The following is a 27,751-nucleotide window of genomic DNA, read 5'->3' as shown; positions in this document are numbered from 1 at the left end:
AGGGTAGTGCAGTATTGGGGTAGTTCTGCGGGTAGTGTTGTAGGGTTTAGGGTAGTGCAGTGAAGTTTCGGTAATTTAGGGGGTTGTGCTGGGAGTAGTATTTAGGGGTTTAGGGTAGTGCAGTGGTGTTTGTGTAGTGTAGTGGGTCATGCTGGGGGTAGTGTTTCAGGGTTTAGGGTAGTGCCGTGGTGTTTGTGTAGTGTAGGAGGGCGTGTTTTAGGGTTTAGGGTAGTGCAGTGTTGTTGGGTAGTGTATGGTCCGTGCTGGGGTAGTGTTTTAGGGTTTAGGGTAATGCAGTGGTGTTTGTGTAGTGTAGGGCGTAGTGCTGTGGGTCGTGTTTTAGGGTTTAGGGTAGTTTAGTGATGTTTGTGTAGTGTAGGGGGTTGTGCTGAAGGTAGATGTAGGGTTTAGGGTAGTGCAGTGGTGTTTGTGTAGTGTAGGGGGTCGTGCTAGGGGTAATGTTTCAGGGTTTATGATAGTGCAGTGGTGTTTGGGTAGTGTAGGGGGGCTGTGCTAGGGGTAGAGTTTTAGGGTTTAGGGTAGTGCACTGGTGTTTGGGTAGAGTAGGGGGCTTGCTGGGGGTAGTGTTTTAGGGTTTAGGGTAGTGTAGTGGTGTTTGGGTAGTGTAGGGGGTTGTGCTGGGGGTAGTGTTTTGGGGTTTAGGGTAGTTCAGTGGTGTTTGGGTAGTGTAGGGTGTCACGCTGGGGGTAGTGGTTTATGGTAGTGCAGTGGTGTTTGGGTAGTGGAAGGGGTCACACTCAGGGTAGTGTTTTAGAGTTTATGGTTGTGCAGTGGTGTTTGTGTAGTGTAGGGGGATGTGCTGGGGCAGTGTTTAAGGGTTTAGGGCAGTGCAGTGGTGTTTGGTTAGTGTAGGGTGATCGTGCTGGTGGAAGGGTTTTAGAGTTTAGGGCAATGCAGTGGTGTTTGGGTAGTGTAGGGGGTCGTGCTGAGGGTAGTGTTTTAAGGCAGTGCAGATGTGTTTGAGTAGTATAGGGGTTGTGCAGGGGGTAATATTTTAGGGTTTAGGGGAGTGCAGTGTTGTTTGGGTAGTGTAGGGTGTCGTGCTGGGAGTAGTGTTTTAGAGTTTAGGGTAGTGAAGTGGTGTTTGTGTAGTGTAGGGGGTCGTGCCGGGGATAAATTTAGGGTTTAGGGTATTGCAGTGGTGTTTGTGTAGTGTAGAGGGTCGTGTTTTAGGATTTAGGGTAGGGCAGTGGTGTTTGTGTAGAGTAGGGGGTTGTGCTGGGGGTAGTGTTTTAGTGTCTAGGGTAGTGCAGTGTTGTTTGTGTAGTGCACTGGGTCATGTTTAAGGTTTAGGGTAGTGCAGTGGTGTTTGTGTAGTGCAGGGGGTTGTGCTGGGGGTAGTGTTTTAGGGTTTAGAGTATTGCAGGGTGTTTGGGTATTATAGGAGGTCATGCTGGGGGTAGTGCTTTAGGGTTTAGGGTAGTGCAGTAGGGTAGTGCAGTTGTGCTTGTGTAGTGTTGGGGTCATGCTGGGGGTAGTGTTTTAGCGTTTGGGGTAGTGCAGTTGTGTTTGTGTTGTATAGGGGTACTGCTGGAGGTAGTGTTTTAGGGTTTAGGGCAGTGACGTGGTGTTTGTGTAGTGTAGGAGGTCATGCTGTGGGTAGTGTTTTAGGGTTTAAGGTAGTGCAGTGCTGTTGGGTAGTGTAGTGGGTACTGCTTGGGGTAGTGTTTTAGGGTTTAGGGTAGTGCAGTATTGGGGTAGTTCTGCGGGTAGTGTTGTAGGGTTTAGGGTAGTGCAGTGAAGTTTCGGTAATTTAGGGGGTTGTGCTGGGAGTAGTATTTAGGGGTTTAGGGTAGTGCAGTGGTGTTTGTGTAGTGTAGTGGGTCATGCTGGGGGTAGTGTTTCAGGGTTTAGGGTAGTGCCGTGGTGTTTGTGTAGTGTAGGAGGGCGTGTTTTAGGGTTTAGGGTAGTGCAGTGTTGTTGGGTAGTTTATGGTCCGTGCTGGGGTAGTGTTTTAGGGTTTAGGGTAATGCAGTGGTGTTTGTGTAGTGTAGGGCGTAGTGCTGTGGGTCGTGTTTTAGGGTTTAGGGTAGTTTAGTGATGTTTGTGTAGTGTAGGGGGTTGTGCTGAAGGTAGATGTAGGGTTTAGGGTAGTGCAGTGGTGTTTGTGTAGTGTAGGGGATCGTGCTAGGGGTAATGTTTCAGGGTTTATGATAGTGCAGTGGTGTTTGGGTAGTGTAGGGGGCTGTGCTAGGGGTAGAGTTTTAGGGTTTAGGGTAGTGCACTGGTGTTTGGGTAGAGTAGGGGGCTTGCTGGGGGTAGTGTTTTAGGGTTTAGGGTAGTGCAGTGATGTTTGGGTAGTGTAGGGGGTTGTGCTGGGGGTAGTGTTTAAGGGTTTAGGGTAATGCAGTGGTGAATGTGTAGTGTAGGGGGTCGTGCTGGGGTAGTGTTTTAGGGTTTAGGGTAGTGCTGTGGTGTTTGTGTTGTGTAGGGGATCGTGTTTTAGGGTTTATGGTAGTGCATTGGTGTTTGGGTAGTGTAGGGTTCGTGCTGGGGTAGTGGTTTAGGGTTTAGGGTAGTGCAGCGGTGTTTGTTGGGTATAGGGGGTCGTGCTGGGGTAAGTGTTTTAGGGTTTAGGATAGTGGAGTGGTGTTTGGGTAGTATACGGGGTCGTGCTGGGTGTAGTGTTTTAGGGATTAGGGTAGTGCAGTGGTCTTTGGGTAGTGTAGGGGGTCGTGCTACGGGTAGTGTTTTAGGGTTTAGGGTAATGAATTGGTGTTTGTCTAGCATAGGGGGTCGTGCTGGGGGTAGTGTTTTAGGGTTTAGGGTAGCGCAGTGGTGTTTGTGTAGTGTATGTGGGTTGTGCTGGGGTAGATGTACGGCTTAGGTAGTTCAGTGGTGTTTGTGTAGTGTAGGGGGTCGTGCTAGGGGTAATGTGTTAGGGTTTAGGGTAGTGCAGTGGTGTTTGAATAGTGTGGGGGGTCGTGCTGGGGGTAGTGTTTCAGGGTTTAGGGTAGTGCTGTGTTCTTTGTGTAGTGTACGGGGTCGTGTTCTAGGGTTTAGGGTAATGCAGTGGTGAATGTGTAGTGTAGGGGTTGGTGCTGGTATAGTGTTTTAGGGTTTAGGGTAGTGCAATGGTGTTTGGGTAGTGTAGGAGTCGTGCTGGGAGTAGTGTTTTAGGGTTTAGGCAATTGCAGTGGTGTTTGGGTAGTGCAGGGCGTCGTGCTGGGGGTAGTGTTTTAGGGTTTAGGGTAGTGCAGTACGGCAGTGCAGTGGTGTTTGTGTAGTGTAGAAGGTCATGCTGGGGGTGGTGTTTTAGGGTTTAGGGTAGTGCAGTGGTGTTTGGGTAGTGTAGGGGGTCGTGCTGGGGGTATTGTTTTGGGGTTTAGAGAAGTACAGTGGTGTTTGGGTATTGTAGGGGGTTGTGCTGGGGGTTGTGTTTTAGGGTTTAGGGTAGTTCAGTGGTGTTTGGGTAGTGTAGGGTGTCACGCTTGGGGTAGTGTTTTAGGGTTGATGGTAGTGCAGTGGTGTTTGGGTAGTGTAGGGGGTCACACTCGGAGTAGTGTTTTAGGGTTTAAGGTTGTGCAGTGGTGTTTGTGTAGTGTAGGGGGACGTGCTGGGGTAGTGTTTTAGGGTTTAGGGCAGTGCAGTGGTGTTTGGATAGTGTAGGGTGATCGTGCTTTTGGAAGGGTTTTAGAGTTTAGGGCAGTACAGTGATGTTTGGGTAGTGTAGGGGGTCATGCTGGGAGTAGTGTTTTAAGGCAGTGCAGAAGTGTTTGAGTAGTGTAGGGGGTGTGCTGGGGGTAGATTTAGGGTTTAGGGCATTGCAGTGGTGTTTGTGTAGAGAAGAGGGTCGTGTTTTAGGATTTAGGGTAGTGCAGTGTTGTTTGTGTAGGGCAGGGGGTCATGTTTAAGGTTTAGGGCAATGCAGTGGTGTTTGGGTAGTGCAAGGGGTCGTGCTGGGGGTAGTGTTTTAGGGTTTAGGGTAGTGCTGGGGTGTTTGGGTATTGAAGGGGGTCATGCTGGGGACAGTGTTTTAGGGTTTGGGGTAGTGCAGTTGTGTTTGTGTTGTGTAGGGGTACTGCTGGAGGTAGTGTTTTAGGATTTAGGGCAGTGACTTGGTGTTTGTGTAGTGTAGGAGGTCATGCTGGGGGTAGTGTTTTAGGGTTTCAGGTAGTCCAGTGCTGTTGGGTAGTGTAGTGGTACTGCTTGGGGTAGTGTTTTAGGGTTTAGGGTAGTGCAGTGTTGTTTGTGTAGCATTGGGGTAGTTCTGCGTGTAGTATTTTAGGGTTTAGGGTAGTGCAGTGATGTTTGGGTAATTTAGGGGGTTGTGCTGGGGGTGATATTTAGGGGTTTAGGGTAGTGCAGTGGTGTTTGTGTAGTGTAGGGGTCGTGCTGGGGGTAGGGTTTCAGGGTTTAGGGTAGTGCCGTGGTGTTTGTGTAGTGTAGGGGGTCGTGTTTTAGGGTTTAGGGTAGTTCAGTGGTGTTTGGGTAGTGTAGGATTCGTGCTGGGGTAGTGTTTTAGGGTTTAGGATAGAGCAGCGGTATTTGTGTAGTGTAGGGGGTCGTGCTGGGGTAAGTGTTTTAGGGTTTAGGATAGTGGAGTGGTGTTTGGGTAGTATAGGGGGTCGTGCTGGGTGTAGTGTTTTAGGGATTAGGGTAGTGCAGTGGTGTTTGGGTAGTGTAGGGGGTCATGCTAGGGGTAGTGTTTTAGGGTTTAGGGTAATGAATTAGTGTTTGTCTAGTGCAGGTGGTTGTGCTGGGGTAGTGGTTTAGGGTTTAAGGTAGTGCAGTGGTGTTTGTGTAGTGTAGGGGGTTGTGCTGGGGTAAATGTTGGGTTTAGGGTAGTTCAGTGGTGTTTGTGTAGTGTAGGGGGTCTTGCTAGGGGTAACGCTTTAGGGTTTAGGGTAGTGCAGTGGTGTTTGTATAGTGTAGGGGGTCATGCTGGGGGTAGTGATTTAGGGTTTAGGGCAGTGCAGTGGTATTTGTGTAGTGTAGGGGGTCATGCTGGGGGTATTGTTTTAGGGTTTAGGGCAGTACAGTGGTGTTTGGGTATTGTAGGGGGTTGTGCTGGGTGTAGTGTTTTAGGGTTTAGGGTAGATCAGTTGTGTTTGGGTAGTGTAGGGTGTCACGCTGGGGGTAGTGTTTTAGGGTTTAGGGTAGTTCAGTGGTGTTTGTTTAGTGTAGGGGTCGTGCTAAGGGTAATGTTTTAGGGTTTAGGGTAGTGCAGTGGTGTTTGTGTAGTGGAGGGGGTCGTGCTGGGGGTAGTGTTTCAGGGTTCAGGGTAGTGCCGTGGTGTTTGTGTAGTGTAGGGGGTCGTGTTCTAGGGTTTAGGGTAGTGCGGTGGTGTTTGGGTAGTGTAGGGGGCCGTAATGGGGGAAGTGTTTTAGGGTTTAGGGCAGTGCAGTGGTATTTGGGTAGTGTAGGGGGTCGTGCTGGGGGTATTGTTTTAGGGTTTAGGGCAGTACAGTGGTGTTTGGGTATTGTAGGGGGTTGTGCTGGGGGTAGTGTTTTAGCATTTAGGGTAGTGTAGTGGTGTTTGGGTAGTGTAGGGGGTTGTGCTGGGGGTAGTGTTTTGGGGTTTAGGGTAGTTCAGTGGTGTTTGGGTAGTGTAGGGTGTCATGCTGGGGGTAGTGGTTTAGGGTTTATGGTAGTGCAGTGGTGTTTGGGTAGTGTAGGGGGTCACACTCAGCGTAGTGTTTTAGGGTTTATGGTTGTGCAGTGGTGTTTGTGTAGTGTAGGGGGACGTGCTGGGGAAGTGTTTAAGGGTTTAGGGCAGTGCAGTGGTGTTTGGATAGTGTAGGGTGATTGTGCTGGTGGAAGGGTTTTAGAGTTTAGGGCAGTCCAGTGGTGTTTGGGTAGTGTAGGGGGTCGTGCTGAGGGTAGTGTTTTAAGGCAGTGCAGATATGTTTGAGTAGTGTAGGGGTTGTGCAGGGGGTAGTGTATTAGGGTTTAGGGGAGTGCAGTGTTGTTTGGGTAGTGTAGGGTGTCGTGCTGGGAGTAGTGTTTTAGAGTTTAGGGTAGTGAAGTGGTGTTTGTGTAGTGTAGGGGGTCGTGCTGGGGATAAATTTAGGGTTTAGGGTATTGCAGTGGTGTTTGTGTAGTGTAGAGGGTCGTGTTTTAGGATTTAGGGTAGGGCAGTGGTGTTTGTGCAGAGTAGGGGGTTGTGCTGGGGGCAGTGTTTTAGTGTCTAGGGTAGTGCAGTCTTGTTTGTGTAGTGCACTGGGTCATGTTTAAGGTTTAGGGTAGTGCAGTGGTGTTTGTGTAGTGCAGAGGGTTGTGCTGGGGGTAGTGTTTTAGGGTTTAGAGTATTGCAGGGTGTTTGGGTATTATAGGAGGTCATGCTGGGGTAGTGTTTTAGGGTTTAGGGTAGTGCAGTAGGGTAGTGCAGTTGTGCTTGTGTAGTGTTTGGGTCATGCTGGGGGTAGTGTTTTAGCGTTTGGGGTAGTGCAGTTGTGTTTGTGTTGTATAGGGGTACTGCTGGAGGTAGTGTTTTAGGGTTTAGGGCAGTGACGTGGTGTTTGTGTAGTGTAGGAGGTCATGCTGTGGGTAGTGTTTTAGGGTTTAAGGTAGTGCAGTGCTGTTGGGTAGTGTAGTGGGTACTGCTTGGGGTAGTGTTTTAGGGTTTAGGGTAGTGCAGTATTGGGGTAGTTCTGCGGGTAGTGTTTTAGGGTTTAGGGTAGTGCAGTGATGTTTGGGTAATTTAGGGGGTTGTGCTGGGAGTAGTATTTAGGGGTTTAGGGTAGTGTAGTGGTGTTTGTGTAGTGTAGTGGGTCATGCTGGGGGTAGTGTTTCAGGGTTTAGGGTAGTGCCGTGGTGTTTGTGTAGTGTAGGGGGGCGTGTTTTAGGGTTTAGGGTAGTGCAGTGTTGTTGGGTAGTGTATGGTTCGTGCTGGGGTAGTGTGTTAGGGTTTAGGGTAATGCAGTGGTGTTTGTGTAGTGTAGGGTGTGGTGCTGTGGGTCATGTTTTAGCGTTTAGGGTAGTTTAGTGATGTTTGTGTAGTGTAGGGGGTTGTGCTGAAGGTAGATGTAGGGTATAGGGTAGTGCAGTGGTGTTTGTGTAGTGTAGGGGGTCGTGTTAGGGGTAATTTTTCAGGGTTTATGGTAGTGCAGTGGTGTTTTTATAGTGTAGGGGGCTGTGCTAGGGGTAGAGTTTTAGGGTTTAGGGTAGTGCACTGGTGTTTGGGTAGTGTAGAGGGGATTGCTGGGGGTAGTGTTTTAGGGTTTAGGGTAGTGCAGTGATGTTTGGGTAGTGTAGGGGGTTGTGCTGGGGGTAGAGTTTTAGGGTTTAGGGTAGTGCAGTTGTGTTTGTGTAGTGTAGGGGGTCGTGCTGGGGGTAGTGTTTTAGGGTTTAGGGTAGTGCTATTGTGTTTGTGTAGTATAGGGGGTCGTGTTTTAGGGTTTTGGGTAGTGCAGGGGGTCGTGCTGGGGGTAGTGTTTTAGGGTTTAGGGTAGTGCAGTGGTGTTTGGGTAGTGCAGGGGGTCGTGCTGGGGGTAGTGTTTTAGGGTTTAGGGTAGTGCAGTAGGGTAGGGTAGTGTAGTGGTGATTGTATAGTGTAGGGGGTCATGCTGGGGGTAGTAGTTTAGGTTTAGAGTAGTGCAGTGGTGTTTGTGTAGTATATCGGGTCGTGCTGGGGGTAGTTTTAGGGTTTAGGATAGTGTAGTTGTGTTTGGGTAGTGTAGGGACTCACTCTGGGGGTACTGTTTTAGGGTTTATGTTTGTGCAGTGGTGTTTGTGTAGTGTAGGGGGACGTGCTGGGGTTGTGTTTTAGGGTTTAGGGCAGTGCAGTGGTGTTTGGATAGTATTGGGGGATCCTGCTGGTGGAAGGGTTTTAGAGTTTAGGGCAGTGTTGTTTGGGTAGTGTAGGGGGTCGTGCTGGGGGTAGTGTTTTAAGGCAGTGCAGAGGTGTCTGAGTAGTGTAGGGGTTGGTGCTGGGGGTAGTGTTTTAGGGTTTAGGGTAGTGCAGTTGTGTTTGTGTTGTGTAGGGGGTACTGCTGGAGGTAGTGTTTTAGGGTCTAGGGTAGTGTTGTGGTGTTTGTGTAGTGTAGGAGGTCATGCTGGGGGTAGTGTTTTAGGGTTTAAGTTAGTGCAGTGCTGTTGGGCATTGTAGTGGGAACTGCTTGGGGTAGTGTTTTAGGGTTTAGGGTAGTGCAATGGTGTTTGTGTAGTATTGGGGGAAGTTCTGGGGTAGTGTTTTAGGGTTTTGGGTAGTGTAGTGGCGTTTGGGTAGTGTCGGGGGTCGTGCTGGGGGTAGTGTTTTAGGGTTTAGGGTAGTGCAGTGGTGTTTGGGAAGTATAGGGGTCATGCTGGAGGTAGTATTTTAGGGTGTAGGGTAATGCATTGGTGTTTATGTGGTGAACGGCGTTCTGCTGGGGAAGTGTTTTAGGGTAGTGCATTTCTGTTTGTCTAGTGTAGGGGTTCGTGCTGGGGGTAGTGCTTTAGGGTTTAGGGTAGTGCATTTGTGTTTGTGTAGTGTAGGGGGTCGTGCTGGGGGTAGTGTTTTAGGGTTTAGGGTAGTGCCATTGTGTTTATGTAGTATAGGGGGTCGTGTTTTAGGGTTTAGGGTAGTGCAGTGGTGTTTGGGTAGTATAGGGGGTCGTGCTAGGGATAGGGTTTTAGGGTTAAGGCAGTGCAGTGGTGTTTGGGTAGTGTAGGGGGATCGTGCTGGTGGAAGTGTTTTAGAGTTTAGGGCAGTGCATTGGTGTTGGGGTAGTGTAGGAGGTCATGCTGGGGTTAGTGTTTTAGGGTTTAGGGTAGTGATGTAGTGTTTGTGTAGTGTAGGGGGTCGTGCTGGGAGTCGATTTTGGTTTTAGGGTAGAATAGTGGTGTTTGTATAGTGGAGAGGGTCGTGTTTTAGGGTTTAGGGTAGTCCAGTGGTGTTTGGGTAGTGCAGTGGGTCATGCTGGGGGTAGTGTTTTAGGGTTTAGGGTAATGCAGTGGTGTGTGTGTGGTGTAGGGGATCGTGCTGGGTAAGTGTTTTCAGGTTTAGGGTAGAGGAGTTGTGTTTGGGTAGTATTGGGGTAGAGCTGGGGGTAGTGGTTTAGAATTTAGGGTAGTGCAGTGGTGTTTGATTGGTGAATGCGGTCATGCTGGGGTAAGTGCTTTAGGGCTTAGGGTAATGCAGTGGTGTTTGTGTAGTGTAGGGTGTAGTGCTTTGGGTAGTGTTTTAGGGTTTAGGGCAGTGCCGTGGTGTTTGTGTAGTGTAGGAGGTCATGCTCGGGGAAGTGTTGTAGGGTTTAAGGTAGCGCAGTGCTGTTGGGTAGTGTAGTGGGTACTGCTTTGGGTAGTGTTTTAGGGTTTAGGGTAGTGCAGTGGTGTTTGTGTAGTATTAAGGGTAGTTCTGGGGGTAGTTTTTTAAGGCAGTGCAGAGGTGTTTGAGTAGTGTAGGGATTGGTGCTGGTGTAGTGTTCTAGGGTTTAGGGTAGTGCAGTGCTGTTTGGGTAGTGTAGGGGTCGTGCTGGGAGTAGTGTTTTAGGGTTTAGGGTAGTGAAGTGGTGTTTGTGTAGTGTAGAGCGTCGTGTTTTAGGGTTTAGGGTAGGGCAGTGGTGTTTGCGTAGTGCAGGGGGTTGTGCTGGGGTAGTATTTTGGTGTCTAGGGTATTGCAGTGTTGTTTGTGTAGTGCAGGGTGTCATGTTCAAGGTATAGGGTAGTGCAGTGGTGTTTGGGTAGTGAAGGGGGTTGTGCTGGGGGTAGTGTTTTATAGTTTAGGGTAGTGCAGTGGTGTTTGGGTATTGTAGGGGGTCATGCTGGGGGCAGTGTTTTAGGGTTTAGGATAGTGCAGTTGTGTTTGTGTAGTGTAGGGGTACTGCTGGAGGTAGTGTTTTAGGGTCTAGGGTTGTGCCGTGGTGATTGTGTAGTGTAGGAGGTCATGCTGGGGGTAGTGTTTTAGGGTTTAAGGTAGTGCAGTGCTGTTGGGTAGTGTAGTGGGTACTGCTTGGGGTAGTGTTTTAGGGTTTAGGGTAGTGCAGTGGTGTTTGTGTAGTATTTGGGAAGTTCTGGGGTAGTGTTCTAGGGTTTTGGGTAGTGTAGTGGTGTTTGGGTAGTGTTGGGGGTCGTGCTGGGGGTAGTATTTTAGGGTTTAGGGTAGTGCAGTGGTGTTTGGGAAGTATAGGGGTCATGCTGGAGGTAGTGTTTTAGGGTTTAGGGTAATGCATTGGTGTTTGTGTGGTACACGGGGTTCTGCTGGGGAAGTGTTTTAGGGTTTAGGGTAGTGCAGTGTTGTTTGAGTAGCGTAGGGGTCGTGCTGGGGGTAGTGTTTTAGGGTTTAGGGTAGTGCAGTTGTGTTTGTGTAGTGTAGGGGGTCGTGCTGGGGGTAGTGTTTTAGGGTTTAGGGTAGTGCTATTGTGTTTGTGTAGTATAGGGGGTCGTGTTTTAGGGTTTTGGGTAGTGCAGTGGTGTTTGGGTAGTGTAGGGGGTCATACTGGGGGTAGTGTTTTGGGATTTAGGGTAGTGCTGTTGTGTTGGTGTAGTCTAGGGGGTCGTGCAAGGGGTAGGGTTTTAGGGTTAGGGCAGTGCAGTGGTGTTTGGGTAGTGTAGGGGGATCGTGCTGGTAGAAGCGTTTTAGAGTTTAGGGCAGTGCATTGGTGTCTGGGTAGTGTAGGGGTCATGCTGGGGTTAGTGTTTCAGGGTTTAGGGTAGTGAAGTGGTGTTTGTATAGTGGAGGGGGTCGTGTTTTAGGGTTTAGGGTAGTGCAGTGGTGTTTGGGAAGTGCAGGGGGTCATACTGGGGGTAGTGTTTTAGGGTTTAGGGTAGTGCAGTAGGGCAGTGAAGTGGTGTTTGTGTAGTGTAGGGGGTCGTGCTGGGGATAGATGTAACGTAGAGGGTCGTGTTTTACGGTTTAGGATAGGGCAGTGGTGTTTGGGCAGTGTAGGGGGTTGTGCTTGGGGAAGTGTTTTAGTGTCTAGGGTAGGGCAGTGTTGTTTGTGTAGTGCAGGGTGTCATGTTCAAGGTTTAGGGTAGTGTAGTGGGTACTGCTTGGGGTAGTGTTTTAGGGTTTAGGGTAGTGCAGTGGTGGTGGGTAGTGTAAGGGGATGTGCTGGGGGTAGTGTTTTAGCTTTTAGGGTAGTGCAGTGGGGTTTGGGAAGTGTAGGATTCATGCTGTGGGTAGTGTTTTAGGGTTTAGGGTAGTGTAGTGGTGTTTGTGTGCTGTACGAGGTACTGCTAGGGTGGTGTTTTAGGGTTTAGGATAGTGCAGTGGTGTTTGTGTAGTGTAGGGCGTAGTGCTGTGGGTCGTGTTATAGGGTTTAGGGTAGTGTAGTGATGTTTGTGTAGTGTAGGGGGTTGTGCTGAGGGTAGATGTAGGGTTTAGGGTAGTGCAGTGGTATTTGTGTAGTGTAGGGGGTTGTGCTAGGGGTAATGTTTCAGGGTTTAGGGTAGTGCAGTGGTGTTTGTGTAGTGTAGGGGGCTGTGCTAGGGGTAGAGTTTTAGGGATTAGGGAAGTGCACTGGTGTTTGTGTAGTGTAGGGGGTAGTGCTGGGGGTAGTGTTTTAGGGTTTAGGGTAGTGCAGTGATGTTTGGGTAGTGTAGGGGGTCGGGCTGGGGGTAGTGTTTTAAGGCAGTGAAGAGGTGTTTGTGTGGTGTAGGGGTCATGCAGTGGGTAGTGTTTTAGGGTTTAGGGTTGTGCAGTGGTGTTTGTGTGGTATAGGGGATCGTGCTGGGGTAAGTATTTTAGGGTTTAGGGTAGTGCAGTGGTGTTTGGGTAGTGAAGAGGGTCGTGCTAGGGGTAGTGTTTTAGGGTTTAGTGTAGTGCAGTGGTTTTTGGGTTGTGTAGGGGGTCGTGCTGGGGGTAGTGTTCTAGGGTTTAGGGTAGTGCAGTGGTGTTTGTGTAGTGTAGGGGGTCGTGCTGAGGGTAGATGTAGGGTTTAGGGTAGTGCAGTGGTGTTTGTGTAGTGCTGGGGGTAGTGTTTTACGGTTTAGGGTAGTGCCATTCTGTTTGTGTAGTGCTGGGCGTAGAGTTTTAGGGTTTAGGGTAGTGCAATGGTGTTTATGTGGTGTAGGGGGTCGTGCTGGGGTAAGTGTTTTCGGGTTTAGGGTAGTGGAATAATGTTTGGGTAGTATAGGGGGTCGAGCTGGGGGTAGTGTTTTAGAATTTAGAGTAGTGCAGTGGTGTTTGGGTAGTGTAGGGACTCACGCTGGGGGTAGTGTTTTAGAGTTTATATTTGTGCAGTGGTGTTTGTGTAGTGTAGGGGGACGTGCTGGGGTAGTGTTTTAAGGTTTAGGGCAGTGCAGTGGTATTTGGGTAGTGTAGGGGGTCGTGCTGGGGGTATTGTTTTAGGGTTTAGGGCAGTACAGTGGTGTTTGAGTATTGTAGGGGGTTGTGCAGGGGGTAGTGTTTTAGCATTTAGGGTAGTGTAGTGGTGTTTGGGTATTGTAGGGGGTCGTGCAGGGTGTAGGGGTTTAGGGTAGATCAGTGGTGTTTGGGTAGTGTAGGGTGTCACGCTGGGGGTAGTGTTTTAGGGTTTAGGGTAGTGCAGTGGTGTTTGGGTAGTGTAGGGACTCACGCTGGGGGTAGTGTTTTAGAGTTTATATTTGTGCAGTGGTGTTTGTGTAGTGTAGGGGGACGTGCTGGGGTAGTGTTTTGAGTTTAGTGCAATGCAGTGGTGTTTGGATAGTATAGGGGTCACGCTGGGGGTAGTGTTTTAGGGTTTATGTTTGTGCATTGGTGTTTGTGTAGTGTAGGGAGACGTGTTGGGGTAGAGTTTTAGGGTTTAGGGCAGTGCAGTGGTGTTTGGATAGTATAGGGGGATCCTGCTGGTGGAAGGGTTTTAGAGTTTAGGGCAGTGCAGTGTTGTTTGAGTAGTGTAGGGGGTCGGGCTGGGGGTAGTGTTTTAAGGCAGTGAAGAGGTGTTTGTGTAGTGTAGGGGTCATGCAGTGGGTAGTGTTTTAGGGTTTAGGGTTGTGCAGTGGTGTTTGTGTGGTATAGGGGATCGTGCTGGGGTAAGTATTTTAGGGTTTAGGGTAGTGCAGTGGTGTTTGGGTAGTGAAGAGGGTCGTGCTAGGGGTAGTGTTTTAGGGTTTAGTGTAGTGCAGTGGTTTTTGGGTTGTGTAGGGGGTCGTGCTGGGGGTAGTGTTCTAGGGTTTAGGGTAGTGCAATGGTGTTTGTGTAGTGTAGGCGGTTTGTGCTGGTGGTAGATGTAGGGTTTAGGGTAGTGCAGAGGGGTTTTGGTAGTGTAGGGGGTTGAGCTATGGGTAGTGTTTTAGGGTTTAGGGTAGTGCCGTGGTGTTTGTGTAGTGTAGGGCGTCATGCTGGAGGTAGTGCTTTAGGGTTTTGGGTAGTGCAGTGGTGTTTGGGTAGTGTTGGCGGTAGTTCTGGGGTAGTGTTTTAGGGTTTAGAGTAGTGCAGTGGTGTTTGGTTAGTAGAGGGGTAGAGCTGGGGGTAGTGTTTTAGGGTTTAGGGTAGTGCAGTGGTGTTTCGGTAGTGTAGGGGTCGTGCTGGGGGTAGTGTTTTAGTTTTTACGGTAGTGCAGTGGTGTTTGTGTGGTGTAGGGGGTCGTGCTGGGGTAAGTGTTTTAGGGTTTAAGGTAGTGCTGTGGTGTTTGGGTAGTGTAGGGGGTCGTGCTAGGGGTAGTGTTTTAGGGTTTAGGGGAGTGCAGTGGTATTTGTGTAGAGTAGTGGGTCATGCTGGGGATAATGTTCTAGGGTTTAGGGTAGTGCAGTGGTGTTTGTGAAGTGTAGGGGGTTGTGCTGGTGGTAGATGTAGGACATAGGGAAGTGCAGTGGTGTTTGTGTAGTGTAGGGGGTCGTGCTGGGGGTAGTGTTTTACGGTTTAGGGTAGTCCAGTGGTGTTTGTGTAGTGTAGGGGGTAGTGTTTTAGGGTTTAGGGTAGTGCCATCATCTTTGTGTAGTATAGGGGGTCGTGTTTTAGGGTTTAGGGTAGTGTAGTGGTGTTTGGGTAGTGTAGGGTGTAATACTGGGGGTTGCGTTTTTGGGTTTAGGGTAGTGCAGTTGTGTTTGGGTAGTAAAGGGGGTCGTGCTGGCGGTAGTGTTTTAGGGTTTAGGGTAGTACAGTGGTGTTTGTGTAGTATAGGGGGTTGTGCTAGGGGTAGGGTTTTAGGGTTAAGGCAGTGCAGTGGTGTTTGGGCAGTGTAGGGGGATCGTGCTGGTGTAAGCGTTTTAGAGTTTAGGGCAGTGCATTGGTGTTGGGGTAGTGTAGGAGGTCATGCTGGGGTTAGTGTTTTAGGGTTTAGGGTAGTGATGTGGTGTTTGTTTAGTGTAGGGGGTCGTGCTGGGGGTCGATTTTGGTTTTAGGGTAGTATAGTGGTGTTTGTATAGTGGAGGGGGTCGTGTTCTAGGGTTTAGGGTAGTACAGTGGTGTTTGGGTAGTGCAGTGGGTCATGCTGGGGGTAGTGTTTTAGGGTTTAGGGTAGTGCAGTAGGGTAGTACAGTGGTGTTTGTGTGGTGTAGGGGGTCATGCTGGGGTAAGTGTTTTCAGGTTTAGGGTAGAGGAGTTGTGTTTGGGTAGTATGGGGGTCGAGCTGGGGGTAGTGTTTTAGAATTTAGGGTAGTGCAGTGGTGTTTGTGTGGTGAATGGGGTCATGCTGGGGTAAGTGTGTTAGGGCTTAGGGTAATGCAGTGGTGTTTGTGTAGTGTAGGGTGTAGTGCTGTGGGTAGTGTTTTAGGGTTTAGGGCAGTGCCGTGGTGTTATTGTAGTGTAGGAGGTCATGCTGGGGGAAGTGTTGTAGGATTTAAGGTAGCGCAGTGCTGTTGTGTAGTGTAGTGGGTACTGCTTGGGGTAGTGTTTTAGGGTTTAGGGTAGTGCAGTGGTGTTTGTGTAGTATTAGGGGTAGTTCTGGAGGTAGTGTTTTAAGGCAGTGCAGAGGTGTTTAAGTAGTGTAGGGGTCGTGCTGGGTGTAGTGTTTTAGGGTTTAGGGTAGTGAAGTGGTGTTTGTGTAGTGTAGGGGTGGTACTGGGGATAGATTTAGGGTTTAGGGTAGTGCAGTGGTGTTGTGTAGTGTAGTGGGTACTGCTTGGGGTAGTGTTCTAGGGTTTAGGGTAGTGCAGTGATGTTTGGGTAGTGTAGGGGTCGTGCTGGGAGTAGTGTTTTAGGGTTTAGGGTAGTGAAGTGGTGTTTGTGTAGTGTAGGGGTCGTACTGGGGATAGATTTAGGGTTTAGGGTAGTGCAGTGGTGTTTGTGTAGTGTAGAGGGTCGTGTTTTAGGGTTTAGGGTAGGGCAGTGGTGTTTGCGTAGTGCAGGGGGTTGTGCTGGGGGTAGTGTTTTAGGGTTTAGGGTAGTGCAGTGGTGTTTGGGTATTGTAGAGGGTCATGCTGGGGGTAGTGTTTTAGGGTTTAGGGTAGTGCAGTAGGGTAGTGCAGTTGTGTTTGTGTAGTGTTGGGGTCATGCTGGGGGTAGTGTTTTATGGTTTAGGATAGTGCAGTTGTGTTTGTGTAGTGTAGGGGGTACTGCTGGAGGTAGTGTTTTACGGTCTAGGGTAGTGCCGTGGTGTTTGTGTAGTGTAGGAGGTCATGCGGGGGGTAGTGTTTTAGGGTTTAAGGTAGTGCAGTGCTGTTGGGTAGTGTAGTGGGTACTGCTTGGGGTAGTGTTTTAGGGTTTAGTGTAGTGTAGTGGTGTTTGGGTAGTATTTGGGAAGTTCTGGGGTAGTGTTCTAGGGTTTTGGGTAGTGTAGTGGTGTTTGGGTAGTGTTGGGGGTCGTGCTGGGGGTAGTGTTTTAGGGTTTAGGGTAGTGCAGTGGTGTTTGGGAAGTATAGGGGTCATGCTGGAGGTAGTGTTTTAGGGTTTAGGGTAATGCATTGGTGTTTGTGTGGTACACGGGGTTCTGCTGGGGAAGTGTTTTAGGGTTTAGGGTAGTGCAGTGTTGTTTGAGTAGCGTAGGGGTCGTGCTGGGGGTAGTGTTTTAGGGTTTAGGGTAGTGCAGTTGTGTTTGTGTAGTGTAGGGGGTCGTGCTGGGGGTAGTGTTTTAGGGTTTAGGGTAGTGCTATTGTGTTTGTGTAGTATAGGGGGTCGTGTTTTAGGGTTTTGGGTAGTGCAGTGGTGTTTGGGTAGTGTAGGGGGTCATACTGGGGGTAGTGTTTTGGGATTTAGGGTAGTGCTGTTGTGTTGGTGTAGTCTAGGGGGTCGTGCAAGGGGTAGGGTTTTAGGGTTAGGGCAGTGCAGTGGTGTTTGGGAAGTGTAGGGGGATCGTGCTGGTAGAAGCGTTTTAGAGTTTAGGGCAGTGCATTGGTGTCTGGGTAGTGTAGGGGTCATGCTGGGGTTAGTGTTTCAGGGTTTAGGGTAGTGAAGTGGTGTTTGTATAGTGGAGGGGGTCGTGTTTTAGGGTTTAGGGTAGTGCAGTGGTGTTTGGGAAGTGCAGGGGGTCATACTGGGGGTAGTGTTTTAGGGTTTAGGGTAGTGCAGTAGGGCAGTGAAGTGGTGTTTGTGTAGTGTAGGGGGTCGTGCTGGGGATAGTTTTAGGGTTTAGGGTAGTGCAGTAGTGTTTGTGTAACGTAGAGGGTCGTGTTTTACGGTTTAGGATAGGGCAGTGGTGTTTGGGCAGTGTAGGGGGTTGTGCTTGGGGAAGTGTTTTAGTGTCTAGGGTAGGGCAGTGTTGTTTGTGTAGTGCAGGGTGTCATGTTCAAGGTTTAGGGTAGTGTAGTGGGTACTGCTTGGGGTAGTGTTTTAGGGTTTAGGGTAGTGCAGTGGTGGTGGGTAGTGTAAGGGGATGTGCTGGGGGTAGTGTTTTAGCTTTTAGGGTAGTGCAGTGGGGTTTGGGAAGTGTAGGATTCATGCTGTGGGTAGTGTTTTAGGGTTTAGGGTAGTGTAGTGGTGTTTGTGTGCTGTACGAGGTACTGCTAGGGTGGTGTTTTAGGGTTTAGGATAGTGCAGTGGTGTTTGTGTAGTGTAGGGCGTAGTGCTGTGGGTCGTGTTATAGGGTTTAGGGTAGTGTAGTGATGTTTGTGTAGTGTAGGGGGTTGTGCTGAGGGTAGATGTAGGGTTTAGGGTAGTGCAGTGGTATTTGTGTAGTGTAGGGGGTTGTGCTAGGGGTAATGTTTCAGGGTTTAGGGTAGTGCAGTGGTGTTTGTGTAGTGTAGGGGGCTGTGCTAGGGGTAGAGTTTTAGGGATTAGGGAAGTGCACTGGTGTTTGTGTAGTGTAGGGTGTAGTGCTGGGGGTAGTGTTTTAGGGTAGTGCAGTGATGTTTGGGTAGTGTAGGGGGTTGTGCTGGGGGTAGTGTTTAAGGGTTTAGGGTAGTGCCTTGGTGTTCATGTAATGTAGGGGGTCGTGCTGGGGATAGTGTTTTAGGGTTTAGTTTAGTGCAGTGGTGTTTGTGTAGTGTAGGGGGTTGTGCTGGGGTAGATGTAGGGTTTAGGGTAGTTCAGTGGTGTTTGTTTAGTGTAGGGGTCGTGCTAGGGGTAATGTTTTAGGGTTTAGGGTAGTGCAGTGGTGTTTGTGTAGTGGAGGGGGTCGTGCTGGGAGTAGTGTTTCGGGGTTTAGGGTAGTGCCGTGGTGTTTGTGTAGTGTAGGGGGTCGTGTTCTAGGGTTTAGGGTAGTGCGGTGGTGTTTGGGTAGTGTAGGGGGCCGTAATGGGGGAAGTGTTTTAGGGTTTAGGGCAGTGCAGTGATATTTGGGTAGTGTAGGGGGCCGTGCTGGGGGTATTGTTTTAGGGTTTAGGGCAGTACAGTGGTGTTTGGGTATTGTAGGGGGTTGTGCTGGGGGTAGTGTTTTAGCATTTAGGGTAGTGTAGTGGTGTTTGGGTAGTGTAGGGGGTTGTGCTGGGGGTAGTGTTTTGGGGTTTAGGGTAGTTCAGTGGTGTTTGGGTAGTGTAGGGTGTCACGCTGGGGGTAGTGGTTTATGGTAGTGCAGTGGTGTTTGGGTAGTGGAAGGGGTCACACTCAGGGTAGTGTTTTAGAGTTTATGGTTGTGCAGTGGTGTTTGTGTAGTGTAGGGGGATGTGCTGGGGCAGTGTTTAAGGGTTTAGGGCAGTGCAGTGGTGTTTGGATAGTGTAGGGTGATCGTGCTGGTGGAAGGGTTTTAGAGTTTAGGGCAGTGCAGTGGTGTTTGGGTAGTGTAGGGGGTCGTGCTGAGGGTAGTGTTTTAAGGCAGTGCAGATGTGTTTGAGTAGTGTAGGGGTTGTGCAGGGGGTAGTATTTTAGGGTTTAGGGGAGTGCAGTGTTGTTTGGGTAGTGTAGGGTGTCGTGCTGGGAGTAGTGTTTTAGAGTTTAGGGTAGTGAAGTGGTGTTTGTGTGGTGTAGGGGGTCGTGCCGGGGATAAATTTAGGGTTTAGGGTATTGCAGTGGTGTTTGTGTAGTGTAGAGGGTCGTGTTTTAGGATTTAGGGTAGGGCAGTGGTGTTTGTGTAGAGTAGGGGGTTGTGCTGGGTGTAGTGTTTTAGTGTCTAGGGTAGTGCAGTGTTGTTTGTGTAGTGCACTGGGTCATGTTTAAGGTTTAGGGTAGTGCAGTGGTGTTTGTGTAGTGCAGGGGGTTGTGCTGGGGGTAGTGTTTTAGGGTTTAGAGTATTGCAGGGTGTTTGGGTATTATAGGAGGTCATGCTGGGGGTAGTGCTTTAGGGTTTAGGGTAGTGCAGTAGGGTAGTGCAGTTGTGCTTGTGTAGTGTTGGGGTCATGCTGGGGGTAGTGTTTTAGCGTTTGGGGTAGTGCAGTTGTGTTTGTGTTGTATAGGGGTACTGCTGGAGGTAGTGTTTTAGGGTTTAGGGCAGTGACGTGGTGTTTGTGTAGTGTAGGAGGTCATGCTGGGAGTAGTGTTTCAGGGTTTAGGGTAGTGCCGTGGTGTTTGTGTAGTGTAGGGGGTCGTGTTCTAGGGTTTAGGGTAGTGCGGTGGTGTTTGGGTAGTGTAGGGGGCCGTAATGGGGGAAGTGTTTTAGGGTTTAGGGCAGTGCAGTGATATTTGGGTAGTGTAGGGGGCCGTGCTGGGGGTATTGTTTTAGGGTTTAGGGCAGTACAGTGGTGTTTGGGTATTGTAGGGGGTTGTGCTGGGGGTAGTGTTTTAGCATTTAGGGTAGTGTAGTGGTGTTTGGGTAGTGTAGGGGGTTGTGCTGGGGGTAGTGTTTTGGGGTTTAGGGTAGTTCAGTGGTGTTTGGGTAGTGTAGGGTGTCACGCTGGGGGTAGTGGTTTATGGTAGTGCAGTGGTGTTTGGGTAGTGGAAGGGGTCACACTCAGGGTAGTGTTTTAGAGTTTATGGTTGTGCAGTGGTGTTTGTGTAGTGTAGGGGGATGTGCTGGGGCAGTGTTTAAGGGTTTAGGGCAGTGCAGTGGTGTTTGGATAGTGTAGGGTGATCGTGCTGGTGGAAGGGTTTTAGAGTTTAGGGCAGTGCAGTGGTGTTTGGGTAGTGTAGGGGGTCGTGCTGAGGGTAGTGTTTTAAGGCAGTGCAGATGTGTTTGAGTAGTATAGGGGTTGTGCAGGGGGTAGTATTTTAGGGTTTAGGGGAGTGCAGTGTTGTTTGGGTAGCGTAGGGTGTCGTGCTGGGAGTAGTGTTTTAGAGTTTAGGGTAGTGAAGTGGTGTTTGTGTAGTGTAGGGGGTCGTGCCGGGGATAAATTTAGGGTTTAGGGTATTGCAGTGGTGTTTGTGTAGTGTAGAGGGTCGTGTTTTAGGATTTAGGGTAGGGCAGTGGTGTTTGTGTAGAGTAGGGGGTTGTGCTGGGGGTAGTGTTTTAGTGTCTAGGGTAGTGCAGTGTTGTTTGTGTAGTGCACTGGGTCATGTTTAAGGTTTAGGGTAGTGCAGTGGTGTTTGTGTAGTGCAGGGGGTTGTGCTGGGGGTAGTGTTTTAGGGTTTAGAGTATTGCAGGGTGTTTGGGTATTATAGGAGGTCATGCTGGGGGTAGTGCTTTAGGGTTTAGGGTAGTGCAGTAGGGTAGTGCAGTTGTGCTTGTGTAGTGTTGGGGTCATGCTGGGGGTAGTGTTTTAGCGTTTGGGGTAGTGCAGTTGTGTTTGTGTTGTATAGGGGTACTGCTGGAGGTAGTGTTTTAGGGTTTAGGGCAGTGACGTGGTGTTTGTGTAGTGTAGGAGGTCATGCTGTGGGTAGTGTTTTAGGGTTTAAGGTAGTGCAGTGCTGTTGGGTAGTGTAGTGGGTACTGCTTGGGGTAGTGTTTTAGGGTTTAGGGTAGTGCAGTATTGGGGTAGTTCTGCGGGTAGTGTTGTAGGGTTTAGGGTAGTGCAGTGAAGTTTCGGTAATTTAGGGGGTTGTGCTGGGAGTAATATTTAGGGGTTTAGGGTAGTGCAGTGGTGTTTGTGTAGTGTAGTGGGTCATGCTGGGGGTAGTGTTTCAGGGTTTAGGGTAGTGCCGTGGTGTTTGTGTAGTGTAGGAGGGCGTGTTTTAGGGTTTAGGGTAGTGCAGTGTTGTTGGGTAGTGTATGGTCCGTGCTGGGGTAGTGTTTTAGGGTTTAGGGTAATGCAGTGGTGTTTGTGTAGTGTAGGGCGTAGTGCTGTGGGTCGTGTTTTAGGGTTTAGGGTAGTTTAGTGATGTTTGTGTAGTGTAGGGGGTTGTGCTGAAGGTAGATGTAGGGTTTAGGGTAGTGCAGTGGTGTTTGTGTAGTGTAGGGGGTCGTGCTAGGGGTAATGTTTCAGGGTTTATGATAGTGCAGTGGTGTTTGGGTAGTGTAGGGGGGCTGTGCTAGGGGTAGAGTTTTAGGGTTTAGGGTAGTGCACTGGTGTTTGGGTAGAGTAGGGGGCTTGCTGGGGGTAGTGTTTTAGGGTTTAGGGTAGTGTAGTGGTGTTTGGGTAGTGTAGGGGGTTGTGCTGGGGGTAGTGTTTTGGGGTTTAGGGTAGTTCAGTGGTGTTTGGGTAGTGTAGGGTGTCACGCTGGGGGTAGTGGTTTATGGTAGTGCAGTGGTGTTTGGGTAGTGGAAGGGGTCACACTCAGGGTAGTGTTTTAGAGTTTATGGTTGTGCAGTGGTGTTTGTGTAGTGTAGGGGGATGTGCTGGGGCAGTGTTTAAGGGTTTAGGGCAGTGCAGTGGTGTTTGGTTAGTGTAGGGTGATCGTGCTGGTGGAAGGGTTTTAGAGTTTAGGGCAATGCAGTGGTGTTTGGGTAGTGTAGGGGGTCGTGCTGAGGGTAGTGTTTTAAGGCAGTGCAGATGTGTTTGAGTAGTATAGGGGTTGTGCAGGGGGTAATATTTTAGGGTTTAGGGGAGTGCAGTGTTGTTTGGGTAGTGTAGGGTGTCGTGCTGGGAGTAGTGTTTTAGAGTTTAGGGTAGTGAAGTGGTGTTTGTGTAGTGTAGGGGGTCGTGCCGGGGATAAATTTAGGGTTTAGGGTATTGCAGTGGTGTTTGTGTAGTGTAGAGGGTCGTGTTTTAGGATTTAGGGTAGGGCAGTGGTGTTTGTGTAGAGTAGGGGGTTGTGCTGGGGGTAGTGTTTTAGTGTCTAGGGTAGTGCAGTGTTGTTTGTGTAGTGCACTGGGTCATGTTTAAGGTTTAGGGTAGTGCAGTGGTGTTTGTGTAGTGCAGGGGGTTGTGCTGGGGGTAGTGTTTTAGGGTTTAGAGTATTGCAGGGTGTTTGGGTATTATAGGAGGTCATGCTGGGGGTAGTGCTTTAGGGTTTAGGGTAGTGCAGTAGGGTAGTGCAGTTGTGCTTGTGTAGTGTTGGGGTCATGCTGGGGGTAGTGTTTTAGCGTTTGGGGTAGTGCAGTTGTGTTTGTGTTGTATAGGGGTACTGCTGGAGGTAGTGTTTTAGGGTTTAGGGCAGTGACGTGGTGTTTGTGTAGTGTAGGAGGTCATGCTGTGGGTAGTGTTTTAGGGTTTAAGGTAGTGCAGTGCTGTTGGGTAGTGTAGTGGGTACTGCTTGGGGTAGTGTTTTAGGGTTTAGGGTAGTGCAGTATTGGGGTAGTTCTGCGGGTAGTGTTGTAGGGTTTAGGGTAGTGCAGTGAAGTTTCGGTAATTTAGGGGGTTGTGCTGGGAGTAGTATTTAGGGGTTTAGGGTAGTGCAGTGGTGTTTGTGTAGTGTAGTGGGTCATGCTGGGGGTAGTGTTTCAGGGTTTAGGGTAGTGCCGTGGTGTTTGTGTAGTGTAGGAGGGCGTGTTTTAGGGTTTAGGGTAGTGCAGTGTTGTTGGGTAGTTTATGGTCCGTGCTGGGGTAGTGTTTTAGGGTTTAGGGTAATGCAGTGGTGTTTGTGTAGTGTAGGGCGTAGTGCTGTGGGTCGTGTTTTAGGGTTTAGGGTAGTTTAGTGATGTTTGTGTAGTGTAGGGGGTTGTGCTGAAGGTAGATGTAGGGTTTAGGGTAGTGCAGTGGTGTTTGTGTAGTGTAGGGGGTCGTGCTAGGGGTAATGTTTCAGGGTTTATGATAGTGCAGTGGTGTTTGGGTAGTGTAGGGGGCTGTGCTAGGGGTAGAGTTTTAGGGTTTAGGGTAGTGCACTGGTGTTTGGGTAGAGTAGGGGGCTTGCTGGGGGTAGTGTTTTAGGGTTTAGGGTAGTGCAGTGATGTTTGGGTAGTGTAGGGGGTTGTGCTGGGGGTAGTGTTTAAGGGTTTAGGGTAATGCAGTGGTGAATGTGTAGTGTAGGGGGTCGTGCTGGGGTAGTGTTTTAGGGTTTAGGGTAGTGCTGTGGTGTTTGTGTTGTGTAGGGGATCGTGTTTTAGGGTTTATGGTAGTGCATTGGTGTTTGGGTAGTGTAGGGTTCGTGCTGGGGTAGTGGTTTAGGGTTTAGGGTAGTGCAGCGGTGTTTGTTGGGTATAGGGGGTCGTGCTGGGGTAAGTGTTTTAGGGTTTAGGATAGTGGAGTGGTGTTTGGGTAGTATACGGGGTCGTGCTGGGTGTAGTGTTTTAGGGATTAGGGTAGTGCAGTGGTCTTTGGGTAGTGTAGGGGGTCGTGCTACGGGTAGTGTTTTAGGGTTTAGGGTAATGAATTGGTGTTTGTCTAGCATAGGGGGTCGTGCTGGGGGTAGTGTTTTAGGGTTTAGGGTAGCGCAGTGGTGTTTGTGTAGTGTATGTGGGTTGTGCTGGGGTAGATGTACGGCTTAGGTAGTTCAGTGGTGTTTGTGTAGTGTAGGGGGTCGTGCTAGGGGTAATGTGTTAGGGTTTAGGGTAGTGCAGTGGTGTTTGAATAGTGTGGGGGGTCGTGCTGGGGGTAGTGTTTCAGGGTTTAGGGTAGTGCTGTGTTCTTTGTGTAGTGTACGGGGTCGTGTTCTAGGGTTTAGGGTAATGCAGTGGTGAATGTGTAGTGTAGGGGTTGGTGCTGGGGTAGTGTTTTAGGGTTTAGGGTAGTGCAATGGTGTTTGGGTAGTGTAGGAGTCGTGCTGGGAGTAGTGTTTTAGGGTTTAGGCAATTGCAGTGGTGTTTGGGTAGTGCAGGGCGTCGTGCTGGGGGTAGTGTTTTAGGGTTTAGGGTAGTGCAGTACGGCAGTGCAGTGGTGTTTGTGTAGTGTAGAAGGTCATGCTGGGGGTGGTGTTTTAGGGTTTAGGGTAGTGCAGTGGTGTTTGGGTAGTGTAGGGGGTCGTGCTGGGGGTATTGTTTTGGGGTTTAGAGAAGTACAGTGGTGTTTGGGTATTGTAGGGGGTTGTGCTGGGGGTTGTGTTTTAGGGTTTAGGGTAGTTCAGTGGTGTTTGGGTAGTGTAGGGTGTCACGCTTGGGGTAGTGTTTTAGGGTTTATGGTAGTGCAGTGGTGTTTGGGTAGTGTAGGGGGTCACACTCGGAGTAGTGTTTTAGGGTTTAAGGTTGTGCAGTGGTGTTTGTGTAGTGTAGGGGGACGTGCTGGGGTAGTGTTTTAGGGTTTAGGGCAGTGCAGTGGTGTTTGGATAGTGTAGGGTGATCGTGCTTTTGGAAGGGTTTTAGAGTTTAGGGCAGTACAGTGATGTTTGGGTAGTGTAGGGGGTCATGCTGGGAGTAGTGTTTTAAGGCAGTGCAGAAGTGTTTGAGTAGTGTAGGGGGTGTGCTGGGGGTAGATTTAGGGTTTAGGGCATTGCAGTGGTGTTTGTGTAGAGAAGAGGGTCGTGTTTTAGGATTTAGGGTAGTGCAGTGTTGTTTGTGTAGGGCAGGGGGTCATGTTTAAGGTTTAGGGCAATGCAGTGGTGTTTGGGTAGTGCAAGGGGTCGTGCTGGGGGTAGTGTTTTAGGGTTTAGGGTAGTGCTGGGGTGTTTGGGTATTGAAGGGGGTCATGCTGGGGACAGTGTTTTAGGGTTTGGGGTAGTGCAGTTGTGTTTGTGTTGTGTAGGGGTACTGCTGGAGGTAGTGTTTTAGGATTTAGGGCAGTGACTTGGTGTTTGTGTAGTGTAGGAGGTCATGCTGGGGGTAGTGTTTTAGGGTTTCAGGTAGTCCAGTGCTGTTGGGTAGTGTAGTGGTACTGCTTGGGGTAGTGTTTTAGGGTTTAGGGTAGTGCAGTGTTGTTTGTGTAGCATTGGGGTAGTTCTGCGTGTAGTATTTTAGGGTTTAGGGTAGTGCAGTGATGTTTGGGTAATTTAGGGGGTTGTGCTGGGGGTGATATTTAGGGGTTTAGGGTAGTGCAGTGGTGTTTGTGTAGTGTAGGGGTCGTGCTGGGGGTAGGGTTTCAGGGTTTAGGGTAGTGCCGTGGTGTTTGTGTAGTGTAGGGGGTCGTGTTTTAGGGTTTAGGGTAGTTCTGTGGTGTTTGGGTAGTGTAGGATTCGTGCTGGGGTAGTGTTTTAGGGTTTAGGATAGAGCAGCGGTATTTGTGTAGTGTAGGGGGTCGTGCTGGGATAAGTGTTTTAGGGTTTAGGATAGTGGAGTGGTGTTTGGGTAGTATAGGGGGTCGTGCTGGGTGTAGTGTTTTAGGGATTAGGGTAGTGCAGTGGTGTTTGGGTAGTGTAGGGGGTCATGCTAGGGGTAGTGTTTTAGGGTTTAGGGTAATGAATTAGTGTTTGTCTAGTGCAGGTGGTTGTGCTGGGGTAGTGGTTTAGGGTTTAAGGTAGTGCAGTGGTGTTTGTGTAGTGTAGGGGGTTGTGCTGGGGTAAATGTTGGGTTTAGGGTAGTTCAGTGGTGTTTGTGTAGTGTAGGGGGTCTTGCTAGGGGTAACGCTTTAGGGTTTAGGGTAGTGCAGTGGTGTTTGTATAGTGTAGGGGGTCATGCTGGGGGTAGTGATTTAGGGTTTAGGGCAGTGCAGTGGTATTTGTGTAGTGTAGGGGGTCATGCTGGGGGTATTGTTTTAGGGTTTAGGGCAGTACAGTGGTGTTTGGGTATTGTAGGGGGTTGTGCTGGGGTCGTTTTTTTAGCGTTTAGGGTAGTGTTGTGGTGTTTGGGTAGTGTAGGGGGTCACGCAGGGTGTAGTGTTTTAGGGTTTAGGGTAGATCAGTTGTGTTTGGGTAGTGTAGGGTGTCACGCTGGGGGTAGTGTTTTAGGGTTTAGGGTAGTTCAGTGGTGTTTGTTTAGTGTAGGGGTCGTGCTAAGGGTAATGTTTTAGGGTTTAGGGTAGTGCAGTGGTGTTTGTGTAGTGGAGGGGGTCGTGCTGGGGGTAGTGTTTCAGGGTTCAGGGTAGTGCCGTGGTGTTTGTGTAGTGTAGGGGGTCGTGTTCTAGGGTTTAGGGTAGTGCGGTGGTGTTTGGGTAGTGTAGGGGGCCGTAATGGGGGAAGTGTTTTAGGGTTTAGGGCAGTGCAGTGGTATTTGGGTAGTGTAGGGGGTCGTGCTGGGGGTATTGTTTTAGGGTTTAGGGCAGTACAGTGGTGTTTGGGTATTGTAGGGGGTTGTGCTGGGGGTAGTGTTTTAGCATTTAGGGTAGTGTAGTGGTGTTTGGGTAGTGTAGGGGGTTGTGCTGGGGGTAGTGTTTTGGGGTTTAGGGTAGTTCAGTGGTGTTTGGGTAGTGTAGGGTGTCATGCTGGGGGTAGTGGTTTAGGGTTTATGGTAGTGCAGTGGTGTTTGGGTAGTGTAGGGGGTCACACTCAGCGTAGTGTTTTAGGGTTTATGGTTGTGCAGTGGTGTTTGTGTAGTGTAGGGGGACGTGCTGGGGAAGTGTTTAAGGGTTTAGGGCAGTGCAGTGATGTTTGGATAGTGTAGGGTGATTGTGCTGGTGGAAGGGTTTTAGAGTTTAGGGCAGTCCAGTGGTGTTTGGGTAGTGTAGGGGGTCGTGCTGAGGGTAGTGTTTTAAGGCAGTGCAGATATGTTTGAGTAGTGTAGGGGTTGTGCAGGGGGTAGTGTATTAGGGTTTAGGGGAGTGCAGTGTTGTTTGGGTAGTGTAGGGTGTCGTGCTGGGAGTAGTGTTTTAGAGTTTAGGGTAGTGAAGTGGTGTTTGTGTAGTGTAGGGGGTCGTGCTGGGGATAAATTTAGGGTTTAGGGTATTGCAGTGGTGTTTGTGTAGTGTAGAGGGTCGTGTTTTAGGATTTAGGGTAGGGCAGTGGTGTTTGTGCAGAGTAGGGGGTTGTGCTGGGGGCAGTGTTTTAGTGTCTAGGGTAGTGCAGTCTTGTTTGTGTAGTGCACTGGGTCATGTTTAAGGTTTAGGGTAGTGCAGTGGTGTTTGTGTAGTGCAGAGGGTTGTGCTGGGGGTAGTGTTTTAGGGTTTAGAGTATTGCAGGGTGTTTGGGTATTATAGGAGGTCATGATGGGGTAGTGTTTTAGGGTTTAGGGTAGTGCAGTAGGGAAGTGCAGTTGTGCTTGTGTAGTGTTTGGGTCATGCTGGGGGTAGTGTTTTAGCGTTTGGGGTAGTGCAGTTGTGTTTGTGTTGTATAGGGGTACTGCTGGAGGTAGTGTTTTAGGGTTTAGGGCAGTGACGTGGTGTTTGTGTAGTGTAGGAGGTCATGCTGTGGGTAGTGTTTTAGGGTTTAAGGTAGTGCAGTGCTGTTGGGTAGTGTAGTGGGTACTGCTTGGGGTAGTGTTTTAGGGTTTAGGGTAGTGCAGTATTGGGGTAGTTAAGCGGGTAGTGTTTTAGGGTTTAGGGTAGTGCAGTGATGTTTGGGTAATTTAGGGGGTTGTGCTGGGAGTAGTATTTAGGGGTTTAGGGTAGTGTAGTGGTGTTTGTGTAGTGTAGTGGGTCATGCTGGGGGTAGTGTTTCAGGGTTTAGGGTAGTGCCGTGGTGTTTGTGTAGTGTAGGGGGGCGTGTTTTAGGGTTTAGGGTAGTGCAGTGTTGTTGGGTAGTGTATGGTTCGTGCTGGGGTAGTGTTTTAGGGTTTAGGGTAATGCAGTGGTGTTTGTGTAGTGTAGGGTGTGGTGCTGTGGGTCATGTTTTAGCGTTTAGGGTAGTTTAGTGATGTTTGTGTAGTGTAGGGGGTTGTGCTGAAGGTAGATGTAGGGTATAGGGTAGTGCAGTGGTGTTTGTGTAGTGTAGGGGGTCGTGTTAGGGGTAATTTTACAGGGTTTATGGTAGTGCAGTGGTGTTTTTATAGTGTAGGGGGCTGTGCTAGGGGTAGAGTTTTAGGGTTTAGGGTAGTGCACTGGTGTTTGGGTAGTGTAGAGGGGATTGCTGGGGGTAGTGTTTTAGGGTTTAGGGTAGTGCAGTGATGTTTGGGTAGTGTAGGGGGTTGTGCTGGGGGTAGAGTTTTAGGGTTTAGGGTAGTGCAGTTGTGTTTGTGTAGTGTAGGGGGTCGTGCTGGGGGTAGTGTTTTAGGGTTTAGGGTAGTGCTATTGTGTTTGTGTAGTATAGGGGGTCGTGTTTTAGGGTTTTGGGTAGTGCAGGGGGTCGTGCTGGGGGTAGTGTTTTAGGGTTTAGGGTAGTGCAGTGGTGTTTGGGTAGTGCAGGGGGTCGTGCTGGGGCTAGTGTTTTAGGGTTTAGGGTAGTGCAGTAGGGTAGGGTAGTGTAGTGGTGATTGTATAGTGTAGGGGGTCATGCTGGGGGTAGTAGTTTAGGTTTAGAGTAGTGCAGTGGTGTTTGTGTAGTATATCGGGTCGTGCTGGGGGTAGTTTTAGGGTTTAGGATAGTGTAGTTGTGTTTGTATAGTGGAGGGGGTCGTGTTTTAGGGTTTAGGGTAGTGCAGTGGTGTTT

The sequence above is a fragment of the Triturus cristatus genome, chromosome 1_1, assembly GCF_964204655.1.
Source record: "Triturus cristatus chromosome 1_1, aTriCri1.1, whole genome shotgun sequence".
NCBI classification, from domain to species: domain Eukaryota; kingdom Metazoa; phylum Chordata; class Amphibia; order Caudata; family Salamandridae; genus Triturus; species Triturus cristatus.
This window is presented reverse-complemented; position numbering follows the sequence as displayed.